The sequence below is a fragment of the Amphiura filiformis genome, chromosome 3, assembly GCF_039555335.1.
Source record: "Amphiura filiformis chromosome 3, Afil_fr2py, whole genome shotgun sequence".
In the NCBI taxonomy this organism is placed as follows: Eukaryota; Metazoa; Echinodermata; class Ophiuroidea; order Amphilepidida; family Amphiuridae; genus Amphiura; species Amphiura filiformis.
The window spans coordinates 72,370,926-72,385,592 of record NC_092630.1 but is presented as its reverse complement, the minus strand read 5'-3'; the positions used below and the strand labels follow the sequence as shown (position 1 = coordinate 72,385,592).

Below are 14,667 nucleotides of genomic sequence, written 5' to 3'. Positions count from 1 at the left end.
TTAATATCAATGCACTTACAGGTCTATTTTTCCATAACAAATTCTTGCATTGTTCTGTAAAAAATAACACGGTGTGTGCTGTGCATCAATTTGTCGGCTGAACCACAACCAAATCACATCTAATCATTAACCTCTATTCAATATTGCGCTGCTATTCGGGATTATGAAAAAATCAAACTGAATGAATCAAACCATGCACTATTTGATACACTCAACATAATCAATTCACAAGAATTTGAACTTGTTAAATGTCAATACTATCATTGATCATAATAATTCATTCCAAGTTATTTACTTTATTCCTCACTAAAGATCAAGTACAAAAACAACATTCCATATATAGTCCGTTGTATCAATGCAATGTTTTTTCTTAGGGATAATTTAAACACTCTTAGTATCTTGTACGCTTAGAAAATGCATCTGTCCGTTTCCCTTTGCACATTATGATGTGTAAACAAAGCCAGCACTTGTTGAGTTTTTGACATTTTACTGAAGCTAGCATTTCAATCTACTACATGACAAAAAAAAGAAAACATGAACAAATTATTAGTCTGTCACCCATTCCATACAAGTCTAGTGAAGACATACAAATCTGCCATTACTACCTGTCAATTTTTCCATTCAGTATTGAAAGTGACAATCTCTATTCTTTTCTCCTTCTATGTGATATTGAATGCCCCCAAATATACATTTATGCAGCCGTGGCATTCTCCCCACTACGCTACACACTATAATGCATACAGTAGATGCAACATGTTAATTGCACACTGACGTTTTCCTGTGCTTCACAACGATATTTTTGTCCCATGCTACGCATAGATATTATAATTTTATAAAAGAAATCATTTCCTCCGTTTTACCTTACTATCATCTTAGAGTCATATCCGAGCAACAATGCAACGTCCTTAGACAATAATATTTTACTTGATAGATGGACAAGGTGCACTATATAAATTAGATACTTCCTCACAATACAAGTGAAAATATAAATGCATTTGTGCTTAGATTATTTCATCTTCTTTTTTACTGATAAGATGACCTTGCTCCTAAGCTGTACACCCAACGTAATTTTATAACGCCAAAGCGCTGCAGAAAAAGGTGTGTAGACTTATTCCAAGTCCACAGTTGTTTGCATTTGTCTTTGCTCTCATTATGAGCCAACACAGTTCCATATCTTCTTATGGCACCGATCAATAAGCCACATTCAACAATCATAGCTAGGAATTACACATCAAGTTACAGAGAGTTCACATACCATTCTCTGAATGTAGAAACATTTTGGTTTAAGAACTATCTCCTGAAAGAGGAGCATGTTATGATCCCAGCACATAACAGACTGTAGTTCATAATATTGTATTGGCAGCTACAGTATCATACATGTGAAAAGTATCACCATGGACCATGCACATGACACCATCTACACACCATGCCCATGACACCATCAACATTTTTTTTTAAATCTGTCCTAAATCACCTGCTCCATGAGTGTAGGAGTTTTCTGTAAAAAATAAGACAAGGACTCATGCCAAAAACTGAAAAGAAAATGGGGGGGAAATGGTATAACTGTGGAAAAGGGTTTCAAAAACAGCGTCCATGTGTAAAATGTATACTTTTGATTTTGAAATATTTCAAATGCATGATTAATGACAATAGCAATAGTAAACTTTAGGCAATTGACCTTGGTCAAGCACCATTAATTCTGAGCTAATTTCATCACAAAAAAACACACAATTGCCATTATCTACCTAATCATGCATGTACTTGTAACCAAATTATTGACTGATTAAAGCTAAGGATATTAGAAGTCTTAATGCGAGTCTACTGATGAAATTGACCATTAGATATCGATCAGTGGCTGCATCTTACGATTCCTCATTGACTAAAATATTGTGCATATCAGAATATTTTTGATAGTATTAACTTTTAGCGATTTGCACATTTCTGAACAGTTGTGCAATAAATTTGTTTTATTCATTTTTTGAGAGCTACACACAATAATCCCATGGGTAAAAAACAATATTTCAAAAGCTTTTAAATTTGGTGAAATTAACTGTGAAAATCTCGAAAATAACAACCTCGAAAAAATTTCCCCAAAATACAGTAAGGGATGTCAATGTATACTTCAAGGATACAGTAATATAACTTAATATACATTATCATTGTTACTTTTATCGTAGCCTATAGTATGGTAAGCTGAAATTGTACTATAATTCTGTAAATACTTTTTATAACAGAAAACAGCAGAATTGTATGTACTGACAATTTAAGAAAGAGCATTAGGCATTTTATCTCACCATTATCATTATGGATTAATTAACCATTTGAGAGTTGTAAATTGACTATTTAATTAACCATTATGTCAAAATTATGTTACACTACACAAATGTATTACTATGTATTGGCAAAACACACATTACACACAATCCTACATGTATTCGCAGGCAGTCGGGGACTCTGTACTGGACCGATGAACACGGATATATTTTTTATGATTTTGATTTTCTGCACCTAACTGGGGACATTGACCAGTTTTGCACAATTCTAAAAACATACAAGTTCAAATGCACAATTTGGTTCTCAAACAAATTTTGTTCTGAAATACCCCAAATATAAAATGTCATAGTTAAGGAGTAGGGTTAAGATCATTCAACCATGGAGCAATCAGACCATCCTCCTTCAAATACTTTCAAGTAATATGGGTATCACATCAACAAATACTAAAATAACCATTTGAAACACTGAACCTACGTTTTGGCATGCATGTTTTAAAGACCATTATCTCAAAGTAGGTTTGGCGACATATGGGACTTGGTCACATTTGACTTTATCCTTTCAACAGTTTGCCTCGTCAAGTATCACAGGCCACTATCACCATAGTGTGTGTATCTTCTTATCAGCAAAAAGATAGTGATTCTTCAACGATTCTAAACCTAACACTTTTGTAATTTCCAAATCTTCACACAATATTAGCAATCTGCTATCTGTGGTCAACACCCACACTTTCTTTTCATAGTGTACAAACAGACCAATGGAATTCTGTGAGCCTCACATTTCACAGAATGGTTCATTATCCTGTATAAACCTGCAATGGAACTACAAAATGTGACCTAATGTTGGAATACCCAATCCAATAAGGTCACACACGTGTTCATGAGATGTTAGAAACCATGCCTTAAGTGATAGTGATGTGTGTGGGTTTAAACCAACCACTCCCTATTTTCAGAATTGAAATTTCCACCAAGGAAATCCTGTATTCTTCACACTGTAAGGTAAATCACCAACACATCATTGTGAAAGCAGTACATGTACTATTGAATTGTTCAAGCAAGGATTTGCATAGTTTTGTCCATCGCTTGGATTCACACATATTTCACCTGCTTTTTTCCCCTTTCTTCTTATTTCCTCCATCGATAATATTCAACTTGCCTTTTGCCTCTAGTAGTTTTTGGAATCCTACATATGTGATGCAATCAAGCAAAAATAAATCTTGTTGGGAAAATCAATGTTTCATTTTTCTTTCACTTGATGTCATTGCCCATTTTATAAGCTACATACAAATCTTATTAAACTTGGATGGGGCACTAGGTTTGATTTCAATATGCTCCTGTCATCAGGCAGCCCATTAGGCTTGCACACTCATAGAATGACCTGTAAATGTTTTACATACAAACTCATACTTTGCAACTTGGTGTCAAATTAATGAGTTACACTTTATTAATTGGAAGGTTATTAAACCATGATCAGCCATTGGTGTAGTGATAGAACCATTCAGGTGCTATAGTTTGTAATATCATTTCAACAAGCTGATAACAATTAGAAAACAAAAGAAGTTGAAGTTTCTACCTTTAGATCAAAATAAATTGTATTCAAATTCCACTTATTTTATTTGATTATGCATTTCAATGACTGGTAAAATTTAGGTCATCCAAATCTAAATATATTTCTTGTTGAGTAAATTAAAGATAGTATCCAGATGCATTTATATGATCGTTACAACTATGCATTTAATTCGCTGTCGTTGTCAGATCAACTGATTCATGCTATCTGCGTTCAGAACCAAAATCAAAATGATCACAACACAAAGTCAATGGGTTGCTAACAGGTTTCCAAACCAAGCGTGAACCAGTAACTATAATTTGGTTCACCTCAAGTTCGGTAGTGACGTATGTGCGCATTTCGCTCGCCCCAGTATCAAATCGCACGAGTAAAGTTAAACGAGCTGAGTCTACACGCATGCGTACAGGAGCGGTTAGTCGGCACACTTGTGACGAACCACGAAAAAAAGCATTGACGTCACTACCAAACTTGAGGTGAACCAAATTATAAGATATGAAGTACATTTGTATTCACTTCAAATGTGAATAAGACATGTAGGAAGATGGTATACAGGCAAACCCTATATTGTGAATGATGCGATGCAACAATTCTCCGCAGATTCTACATTTTAAAACTGTTTTATGTAATTCTGAATCAATATGGTGATGTACATACATGTACATATAAATAATAATGATCTAAAGTATAATGATATCAAAGAAACTGATAAACAACACGACATGTCAGTTTCACAAGAGGAAAAAGAGAGAGACACAAATGCACAGGCTGGTTGGTTTTAAACAACATCAACAAGTACCTGGGGAATTTGTGTATTACCATGGGACTCAGTAAACACATTCAGCATACAGAAATACTTGCAAAACTCTTACATGACCAGCTAGATCAAATGTATGCCTAGACTCACAGACTCTCTTTTGTTTCTTATCATTTGATTGAAGAGAGAGAAGGGGGAAAACAAGGAATTCCCTTGCTGGCAAATCAGCAAGCGTGTGTAAGCACGCACATAGGAGTCTTATGATCTCGCTTTCATGCAAAATCATGGATGTTATTTAGGGGAAAGGGTACAGGTTTCTCCCTTAACATGAGTATACCACACAATTTATATGCATATCACAACCAGAATGCAAATTCTTGACAAACAAATTACCAGTACGTGTCGGTTCTATGAAGTGTAAAATGAAATCATATAACTTGTGCACTGTAAACTAGGTAAAATTGGGCGCAAATCCAACACATATTTTATAAACAGTTTACTTCCACCAGAACATTATCAATTTTTGTAGCTTTAAAATTGCAATCGTATGATCTGACTATTTTGACAACAGTTCCACATGATTATTTACTAGTACTCTAAAATATGAAAATATATACCACCAGTCCACCACATTTCTACTTCTAAAGCAAACAAGTCAGTCACTCTTTTGGCCAGTAGCCTTCAGATACAATACACATCTACATTTCATTTCAATTAAGATCAATCACTGAATGTTACCAAATGCAATTTTTATTTTAAAGTATAGGATGAACAAGTTGAATGTCTATTCAGTATCGTAAGGTCGTTTTCATCTCACGTCCGCCCACTTACTTTTGCATGTACTTGTACCCTGGTGAACTTTACGTGAAATTACATCAGAACTATCCAAACCAGTCGAGCCCTTGAACCACACATTATCAACTGCTAACGGACAAGGTCACCTGCTTTTCCGAACCACCTACCATTCATCAGCATGTTACAGCAAGCCTATAAAACAGGTCCTCTTCTTATTCATACAACAAATTGTTACAAACATTGGCCATATAGGCAGCCAGCTTAGCTAGACAGCCAGCCAGTCGAGGTTGACAAGCCTATCGTAATTTATGACAATCCTGTTTATTGATTTGACACGACTAAGGCTGTATCCATCTAACAGCTCAGAGATACCTTTTACATGGTACATGCTTGTGCCTATAACAATATTTAATTAAGCCAGGGCTTTTCTTCCCTCTTGATTATAATCCTCCGGAGATTGCGGCCACCGTAATCAAGGGTTTTAAAAGATCAACAGTCAAGCCTGGCGTTGCTTTACGTTGGTTCCATCAAACATGATTACCATCAAGTCGTATTGCATCGTGACGAAACTGCGTTGTGGGTGGGTGCTTTTTTTTATATGGGCTAAAAGGCACACATGAATGATATCGCCAGTCAGTTGAAATAGACTTTTGGATTTTGGCACCCTAAGTCATTGACCATGGCATGATCATGAATTGATGTACCAGGGTTGTACCATGATGTACCATGAATTGATGAATTGAATGTGATGCACCTGGGTAATGCCGATTTATAGTTGCTATTGTTGTGGTTGTGGTGGGGTAATTTTACACAGACTTAGTGAAAAGAAATCGTTGAATTCCATCTAAAATTCTGAATAAGAAAAAGCGGTCACTCTAATTTCCCGAATTATTTGTAATGTATCACAGATCTATATGGTCTGCAGATGCAATTTCCAAGAACAAATATAAAAGTAAGTCTACGTTTTCAATATCTTGATTGCCTAAAATATCCCCCAGGGGAGAAAGGAAATACATAGATCAGAGACACAAAACTTTTTTTCTTATTTGACTTTTCTCATTTACTTTGTCTAGAAATGGTACGATCAATCAGTAAATTAACACCTGCTATATCTCATTTTATACAAATCTGTACACAGAAGAGTCTTCTCTGTGATCAAATTCTGAGAAAACTTTTCCTGTAAAACTTTCAACAAAACACCAAGTGCGACAATCATTTCATACCATTGCCAACCATTATTTAAACTTTAGAGACAAGCATTGTACTCATCCATTAAACATGCAAATGAAGTGTGATGCGGCACAACCTCCACACCTGTACTTGATAATCATTATCATCCCTAGATGACCGACCAGTGCAAACCTGTACATGTCATTTCTATACTTGTACATTCAACCTGCCTGGTTCATTACTGCCAAGTTTCCAATCAAGTTGTCAATGTTCAAGTTGTAGACAAGCATCTAAGCTTATTACAGCTGTATTGTCATTGCATTGTACAGGTCAACTTTTGATGTGTTACTTGTAGGTGTTCTCTGCCTGATTACTTATTCAGAGCCCTGGCTAACGTGCCTGGCTTGTCCGATGCTGATGATTAGGTTGACTGCTTAATTTGACACACACTTACCTGATGATACAATGAGGAAAGGAGGTGGATAATTTACAAGGACAACTTCTACTGCTAGCTCCAGAATCCTGTAAAGACATAATGGAAATAGAGAGAACATTAAGTTACATGCTTAAAATATTACAGCAAATGAAATAAAATAATGTAACTTTGAAAGTATCTCAACACGGATATTTCCAGTATATGTAATATGTATACATTGAGTTGACGTTATGAGCTTTGGTAAATAGCAGTCTTATTGAGTATATTGCTGTCTTCAGTAGATAGCAGCACCTTTGGGGAATAATTTTATTCAGCCTAAATTATCAGTAGACTTATGGGTAAGTGTATTGCTATCTTCGGTAGATAGCGTTACTTGTGGTTAAGTGCATTGTTACCTTCGATAGATCCGATTTCTTATGGGTAAGCGTATTGGTATTTTCGGTAGATAGTGTTACTTGTGGTTAAGTGTATTGTTATCTTCAGTAGGTACCAATTCTTATGGTGTATGGTGTATTGCTATCCTCTATCTTCAGTAGATATCATTCCTTATGGTTTAATGTAATGTTATCTGCAGAAGATAGCACTCCTTACGAATAGCTATATGGCTATTTTCTTCAGATAACATCCCTTATGGCAAGTGTATTGATATCTTCCGTAGATAGCATTAAACTATTACTATCATTACTATCAGTAGATAGAATTCTGCAGAGGTTAGAGTATTGCTATCTTCAGTAGATAGCATTATTGCCATCTTCAGTACCCACCAAAAATGACTTTGTTAGGCGCCCTGGGCGCTTATTGGAATGAATATGGTAATATGGGTATCACATCAACAAATACTAAAATTACCATTTGAAACATTGAACCTACGTTTTGGCATGCATGTTTTAAAGACCATTATCTCAAAAGTAGGTCCAGGGCGACATATGGGACCTGGTCACACTTGACTTTATCCTTTCAACAGTTTGCCTTGTCAAGTATCACAGGCCACTATCACCATAGTGTGTGTATCTTCTTATCAGCAAAAAGATAGTGATTCTTCAACGATTCTAAACCTAACACTTTTGTAATTTCCAAACCTTCACACAATATTAGCAATCTGCTATCTGTGGTCAACACCCACACTTTAGAGTTAGAGTATTGCTATCTTCAGTAGATAGCATTATTGCCATCTTCAGTAGATAGCATTATTGCTATCTTCAGTAGATAGCATTATTGCTATCTTCAGTAGATAGCATTATTGCTATCTTCAGTAGATAGCATTATTGCTATCTTCAGTAGATAGCATTATTGCTATCTTCAGTAGATAGCATTATTGCTATCTTCAGTAGATAGCATTATGTATGGGGTACAAGTATTGCTATCCTCTGTAGATAGCATTGGAATATTGCTATCTTCAGTAGATACCGTTCTGTATGGAGTTAAGAGTATTGCTATCTTCAGTAGATAGCATTCTGTATGGGGTAAGATTATTGCTATCTTCTGTAGGCAGTATTAGAGTATTGATATCTTCAGTAGATAGCATTCCTGATGGTTTAGAGTATTGCTATTTTGCAGTAGAAATTGTATATTGTTATTTTCTGTAAATATTATTACTTATGGTATTGCTATATTCTTTAGATAGCATCATTTATGGGTTAGAGTACTGCTATCATATCTTGTGGATAGGTGCATTACCATCTGCAATTGTATTGCTTTCTTCAGTAGATAGCATTTCAAATGGGTTAAGTTTATTGAAATTTTCTGTGGATAGAGTTTCTTATGGGCTAGTAAGCTGCTATCTTTGGTAGATAGCATTCCTGATTTATTATATGATGTACTGCTGTCATTGATGCTAACATAATATGTTTACACCTTTCAAAACTATAGACTTTACATTATCAATTTAAAATTAAAAATGTGTTTATTTGTGATGACATTATTGATCAAGAAAAAACACCACTCATGCTTATATTTCAAAACATGTCACTCTTGGCAGTCATATAATATTCACACCATAACATCCAACTTGAACCGATCCTAACATAGCATATCTACCATCCCATTAATAGCGCAACCTCTGACAAAGTAAATTTGATGGGAATAGAGAGGAGAGTGAATATTGAAGTACCCTCATTTAAACATTTACAACTCTGAAGTGGATAAAAAATTTCTCTCTTGTACGAGTGGTGTTATTGATATACAATGAATGAGTTTCAGCCCTCTGGGCTGTAATATATAAATCAAGCTGATCGGAATTCCCAAACACCGCATTCCCTGGTACAGACCCAAATTCAAGATGACAGCTAAAATTAGCTCAAGCTTATAATAATATGTGGATTACATGTACCTGCCATCAATGCCTGTTTTCTACTCCCTATCTGTATGACAGTATGCACCGTCTCCCTAGGGCTAAATATGTAGTTACCCTTATGGGACTAGCATCATGGGGAACTTTTCTAAAAACTTTTGTATTGTACGTCACACTTATTTCCCATATATATCAATATCATAATCTAGCATGATCTTTCTGCCCACCGTATCTCTTGGGGCTGCTATGAATATTAACCTTGTTAATACATGACATGGGGGCAGGCTGTTTTGCGCATAACTTTGACATTATTAACTGTGCTGTTACGTTACGTATTCCTCTACTCACCAAGCACTATCTCTGGAGGGTTACTATTATGGATGAACCTTTGAGAATAATGTATGATTTTTATGAGGTAAGCTGCATTATAACTATATAGAAATCATTGCTACACAGGAGTGATGTAAAGCAACAAATTTTTGCATGTGTGAAACTTTCACCAATTCTCCCAGTAACAGAAAATTTCATGTTTGAAAAGATTCTTTTTCTTGTATAGGCTGTAAATGAAATTTTGCAATGTTTCTGTAATATCTTGACACTTAACACATGCCATTTTAACCTTCAAAAATGTTAAAATGTAATGCCTAAAAATACAGGGCTTTATAGTGAGTAAGTGATGCCGGTAGGTGTATTATGTAACTTTGATGCAATTCCTATAGCTAATTCTCATCTGCATTTCGATAAGATAAATATGTAATTATAGATCTTGCAATGGCAAGGATGAAATCATGTCCTGAAACAAGTGTTTCGGTGAGCAGTAAACATGCCATTAAAATAAATCTAAAATCTAAAATCAATTGGAGATATGCAATACTTTCTTTATTACCACATAATATTATTATATTTATTGCATGAAACAGTTGTTGTGTTGCAGTGCATATTTCAAGTCAGTTTTAATCTTACCACAAAACAGCCACAGGTTTCAATCACTACACCCTTTATTTCCACATTTCAGATTGAATGCATCTATTTATCACACTGTATTTTTGTTCATTATAAATGAGTACGTAAATATTCTAGACGCTACTATAACATATAAGATGCAAAGCTCTGAGCTACATACAGCTGCTAAATAGATCTCTGTGCACAGATGAGTACCCAGGGTACAAATTATGCAAGAGGGTATGCGCTCACTCACAACATGCTTTCAATAACATGAAATGATGTATGATGATCAACTATTCTACCAGGAAACCAATTCCAACTCTGACATTTTAATAATACTATAGCATGGTACCTACACAGGATTACACTGAAATTGTTTGGGGAACTATGTAGCTATATCAATATACTGAAGGAAAAGAGCAATGTACTTTGTGCCATTTATTTTTTACTTGTCAAATTTGTTGAGGCCTCATGCTGACCATCATACATGATATGAATTCTAATGTTTTATGACAAACTGCTGGAACTATAAATATTGCTGTAATTACCATCATTACCTAACCATCGTCTTTGCTAATGCCTCTCCCGCTTCCACTAAAACTAATGTAATTTGCTCCCTACAAGTTTTCATTTTCTTTTTTGGATCATATTATTTTATAAGTCAAAATAAAATAAGAAAAATTAAGTAAAAATTGAAAAAGGGATATAAGAATTTATAAGTTACAAAGTACACTGTTATGCCGGATCCATACTCCACATAGAAATTTGGGTCACATTTTCACAACATCTACGATGAAAACTTATCGCTTTCTGGATATCTGGACAACAAAGAGAGTTGACGATGTTCAATTTGGCTTCTGATTGGCTCCTGTGAAATCAAAGCTACGTGACCTCTCAATAATACAACATGATTACGAAGGCCCTACAGAAACACCTTTCTCGACACACTGATATCGCATGTAGTATAATATATTTCAATGTTTATCCAATAACCTTGCAAATTATTGTAACATGACTATCACATGCGATAATGGAGTATACAATAAGCTTTATACTATTTATGCAACAAATTTCACATAATTCCATAGGGTTATTTCAAATTCATAAGCAAGGTGGAAAGCAACAGACTGGCTGTGATTTACCAATTTGGCACTTTTCTTCTGCATCATCATTTTCATCATCATCATCATCTCTTATAAATCCTCTCTGTATAATCTTTAGGGATACAAAATCATTAAAAGCAAAAACTCTTGAAAGTAATGTATATCATGCTACCTTATCCATACTACACCAGGCACGGTTGGCGGCATGACTGATTGCTTAAAGTCTGGACCGTGCACGTGAGTGAGAAATGCAGCTATAAATGATTCATGATTTTGACAGGTGCAAAATATTAAGTGAGAATGTTACCCACGATGTGATCACGTCATGACTAGGCGATAATGAAGGATACATTAATAAAGCCATGTTTTCTACACACATTAAGTTATTGGAGCAGGTAAAATGGACGTCTTCTTTACTTTAATAACACCAACCTGTTTGATAATATTATGACGCAGTGAAAAAGAAACCTCAGTTTCACATAGATAGTTGTGACTACAATGACTAGCATGACTAAAATGTGTTTATTCTTCTCCCTATTTTGTTCGCTTTCTTTCCAACTTCTGAGGTCAAAAGGTCAATTGCAATCTTACAGGACATCAATAGTCCTTTGACTTTCAAAAGAAAGTGCAAGAATCTGCCTGGAATATCGTCAGAATGCCTGAAATCCTGGAAAGTTTAAAATAAACACCTTACATCCCTGGATACATGTAGTTAACAATGATTATACTGGAATCTGTGTTTTCAATTCAATGCTAGGGATAAGAAACAGCTAGGCCAACCTTTTAGCACTCCTCTACTGCAGAACTTTGCTGCCACCTTGATGCCTCAACAACAGTACTTTTCTTTCCTTAGTGGACATTTTACAAACCCTGGAGGGCCTACATTATTGAAAGTAGATAAATCCAGAGGCCATAACAATCACTAATACTAGTCATACAGATGTACCTCTTTGCCTATGATTTTATTTCATACATTGGCATTTCAGATTTTAAGTGTGAAACATTGCAATTCATTTCTTGAGTGAACAACTCACTGCAATGGTTGACCAAATTAGTTAGCACTCCTACATCTCCACAATTATGATACATGTATGATAAAAGCCATTTTCTTTTCTTTTTTGACCCAACCCTACCCCAGCCAGCAACAATCAATGTGAATATTGATGAGCAGGAGATGGTCCCCGTATCATATTCAATGTGTCCCAACATGTTCAGTGAGCACTTAGTATGTCCTTCAATCATTAGAACTGAAAACCAACAAACCAAGGAATAAACTAAGCAGTCATAATAACAATAACATGCACTATGAGCAAAAACAGTTGCATTAGCAATGGCACAGTTTAAAAAGCATCATAGTTCACAAATTAACCCTAAGTTGAGGAGTATGAGTTTATGTACCAACACATTCAAAGGTCATACTATGAGTATAAACACATACTGAGGTTGAAGAACTGTGTCCTTACACACTGGCTAGTTTAAGATCACACTGGCAAATCTTTGCAACTGTTTAGATAGCATAATTTCCCACATGGTTAAGAATTAGCATATTTACTCCCAATTTGGATCTCGTATTCCACCCCCTTTATTTTCATTAGATATCAATGTTCTCTGATATACATACCGCTTAAAGGACAAGGCCACATAGATGTGGTTATAAACAGGCTGGCAGCCATGTCAGTAATACAGCCCACCAGGCCAATCAAGTTAACTAGCATACATTATCTGGTTAACTTAGAGCTAGCTAGTGCATCATTAGATGACATCAAGTTAGTATGATACTTGACCTATATTGTAAGCCAAGATTACTTGATCATTTTTAGAGTGGACAACTTTAGCGACTCACTGGCTAGCTAGCTAGCACTGTAGATGTTACAGGATGGTCTATTGTATTGATGTAATCCACATAATACACCACAAAGTCATAACTACTCATTCAAGTGTCGCAGACTACCCCACCGGATGACTAACATACTATTGTCAGGGTTACAATTTCAGATTCTCACAAATATTCATAAAAAGGTTTGTGCAAATCAAGGTTAATTCTCATCAATTTTAAGTTCATTTTGACACAATAAATCATTTGTGATATTCATATGAATCCTGTAAAATTGCTTTGCAAGACACAAGATTGATTCTGGCGCTGACCTACTGTAGATCCTACATCATCTGTGACAGATTTCAAATTTGAAAAGGATCACACCACTGCAAGGTTTTAAATATTCAAAAATAATAGTCTAGGGAAGGGGATGTTATAACTTATAATCCCTTTCCCTTCCATTCTTCAACCCCAGCTCTCTTGTATTCTATGTACTGACTTCCCATCAAATGACTATAGATACTGCAGCATGGTTCATGATGTAGATTTCTTACAATCAGTTATTACATGTATGGATCATTTTTATCAAGACCATTTTTTATACTGGTCATTAATTATCCATCTGAAATCTATACCATTGACAATGTTACAGCATCCTAACATGCCTCTTTTAATGGTGATCTACTACAAAATTTAATAGTTGAAGAAAAGGTAGATAGATAATTGAATACCTGAGTGGAAGAAGGGCCCAACTCCAATTTTTTACAAAAATGAGTTAGACCCATCATTTTATTGCCAGCAGACTGTTCTTCCTTGTGTGTGAAAGATGAGCCAAAATCCATGCTCTAAATAGTCTTCCATGTACACTTAATCATGAGTTTTCATGGAAGAAAGGCCCAACTCCATGGAGTTGGGCCCTTCTTCCACAAATATTGGGTAAAAGAGGAATTTTGTTCATCCGTGAAATCTGCTTTTCACTACAATAAACTTTCTTGATAACATATTACATGCTTCTACTTGTACAATTAATGGATTTCTGTAGCTATTTATAACACATCTGCTTACGGAACTGGTACTTGCAGTATATTAGTGGAAGAAGGGCCCAACTCCAGCTCAGTATTAAGACCTGTACCGTTGCCATGGAAACATCGTATATAATTTCTAATGTATGTAATATTGTATGTTCATGTATTGAAGGTCCCCTGAAGATGAAAACACTCTGTCTATAAAACTTTTCAAAATATTAAGTTTTTTCTTAATATCTCAAAAACAGTTTTGATGGAGTTGGGCCCTTCTTCCACTCAGGTATTCAATTGTGAAGTGCAATTAAGTTCTAAAAACAATAATATCTGCAGACACTAATCAATTCAAAATACTAATGTCATGACCTGAACCCAATACATCATTCAAATCAATAATGCATGAGACTGATAGTTCTGTAACAAACCAAACACTAAATTAATACATGTATTTTCATTTGAAATCTGGGACTTCAAGTCATATCCTGCAGCATAAATCTCC

The 14,667-nt window shown here is 35.2% G+C and overlaps 1 protein-coding gene across 1 annotated transcript in view; it reads right to left on the bottom strand.

Moving 5' to 3' along the window:
* LOC140149073 (plasma membrane calcium-transporting ATPase 2-like) overlaps window positions 1-14,667 on the bottom strand; it is a 222,443-nt gene that overhangs the window by 118,184 nt on the left and 89,592 nt on the right. The window contains 1 exon segment of the mRNA XM_072171231.1: window positions 7,011-7,078. The gene's annotated coding sequence lies outside the window, so the exon portion shown is untranslated.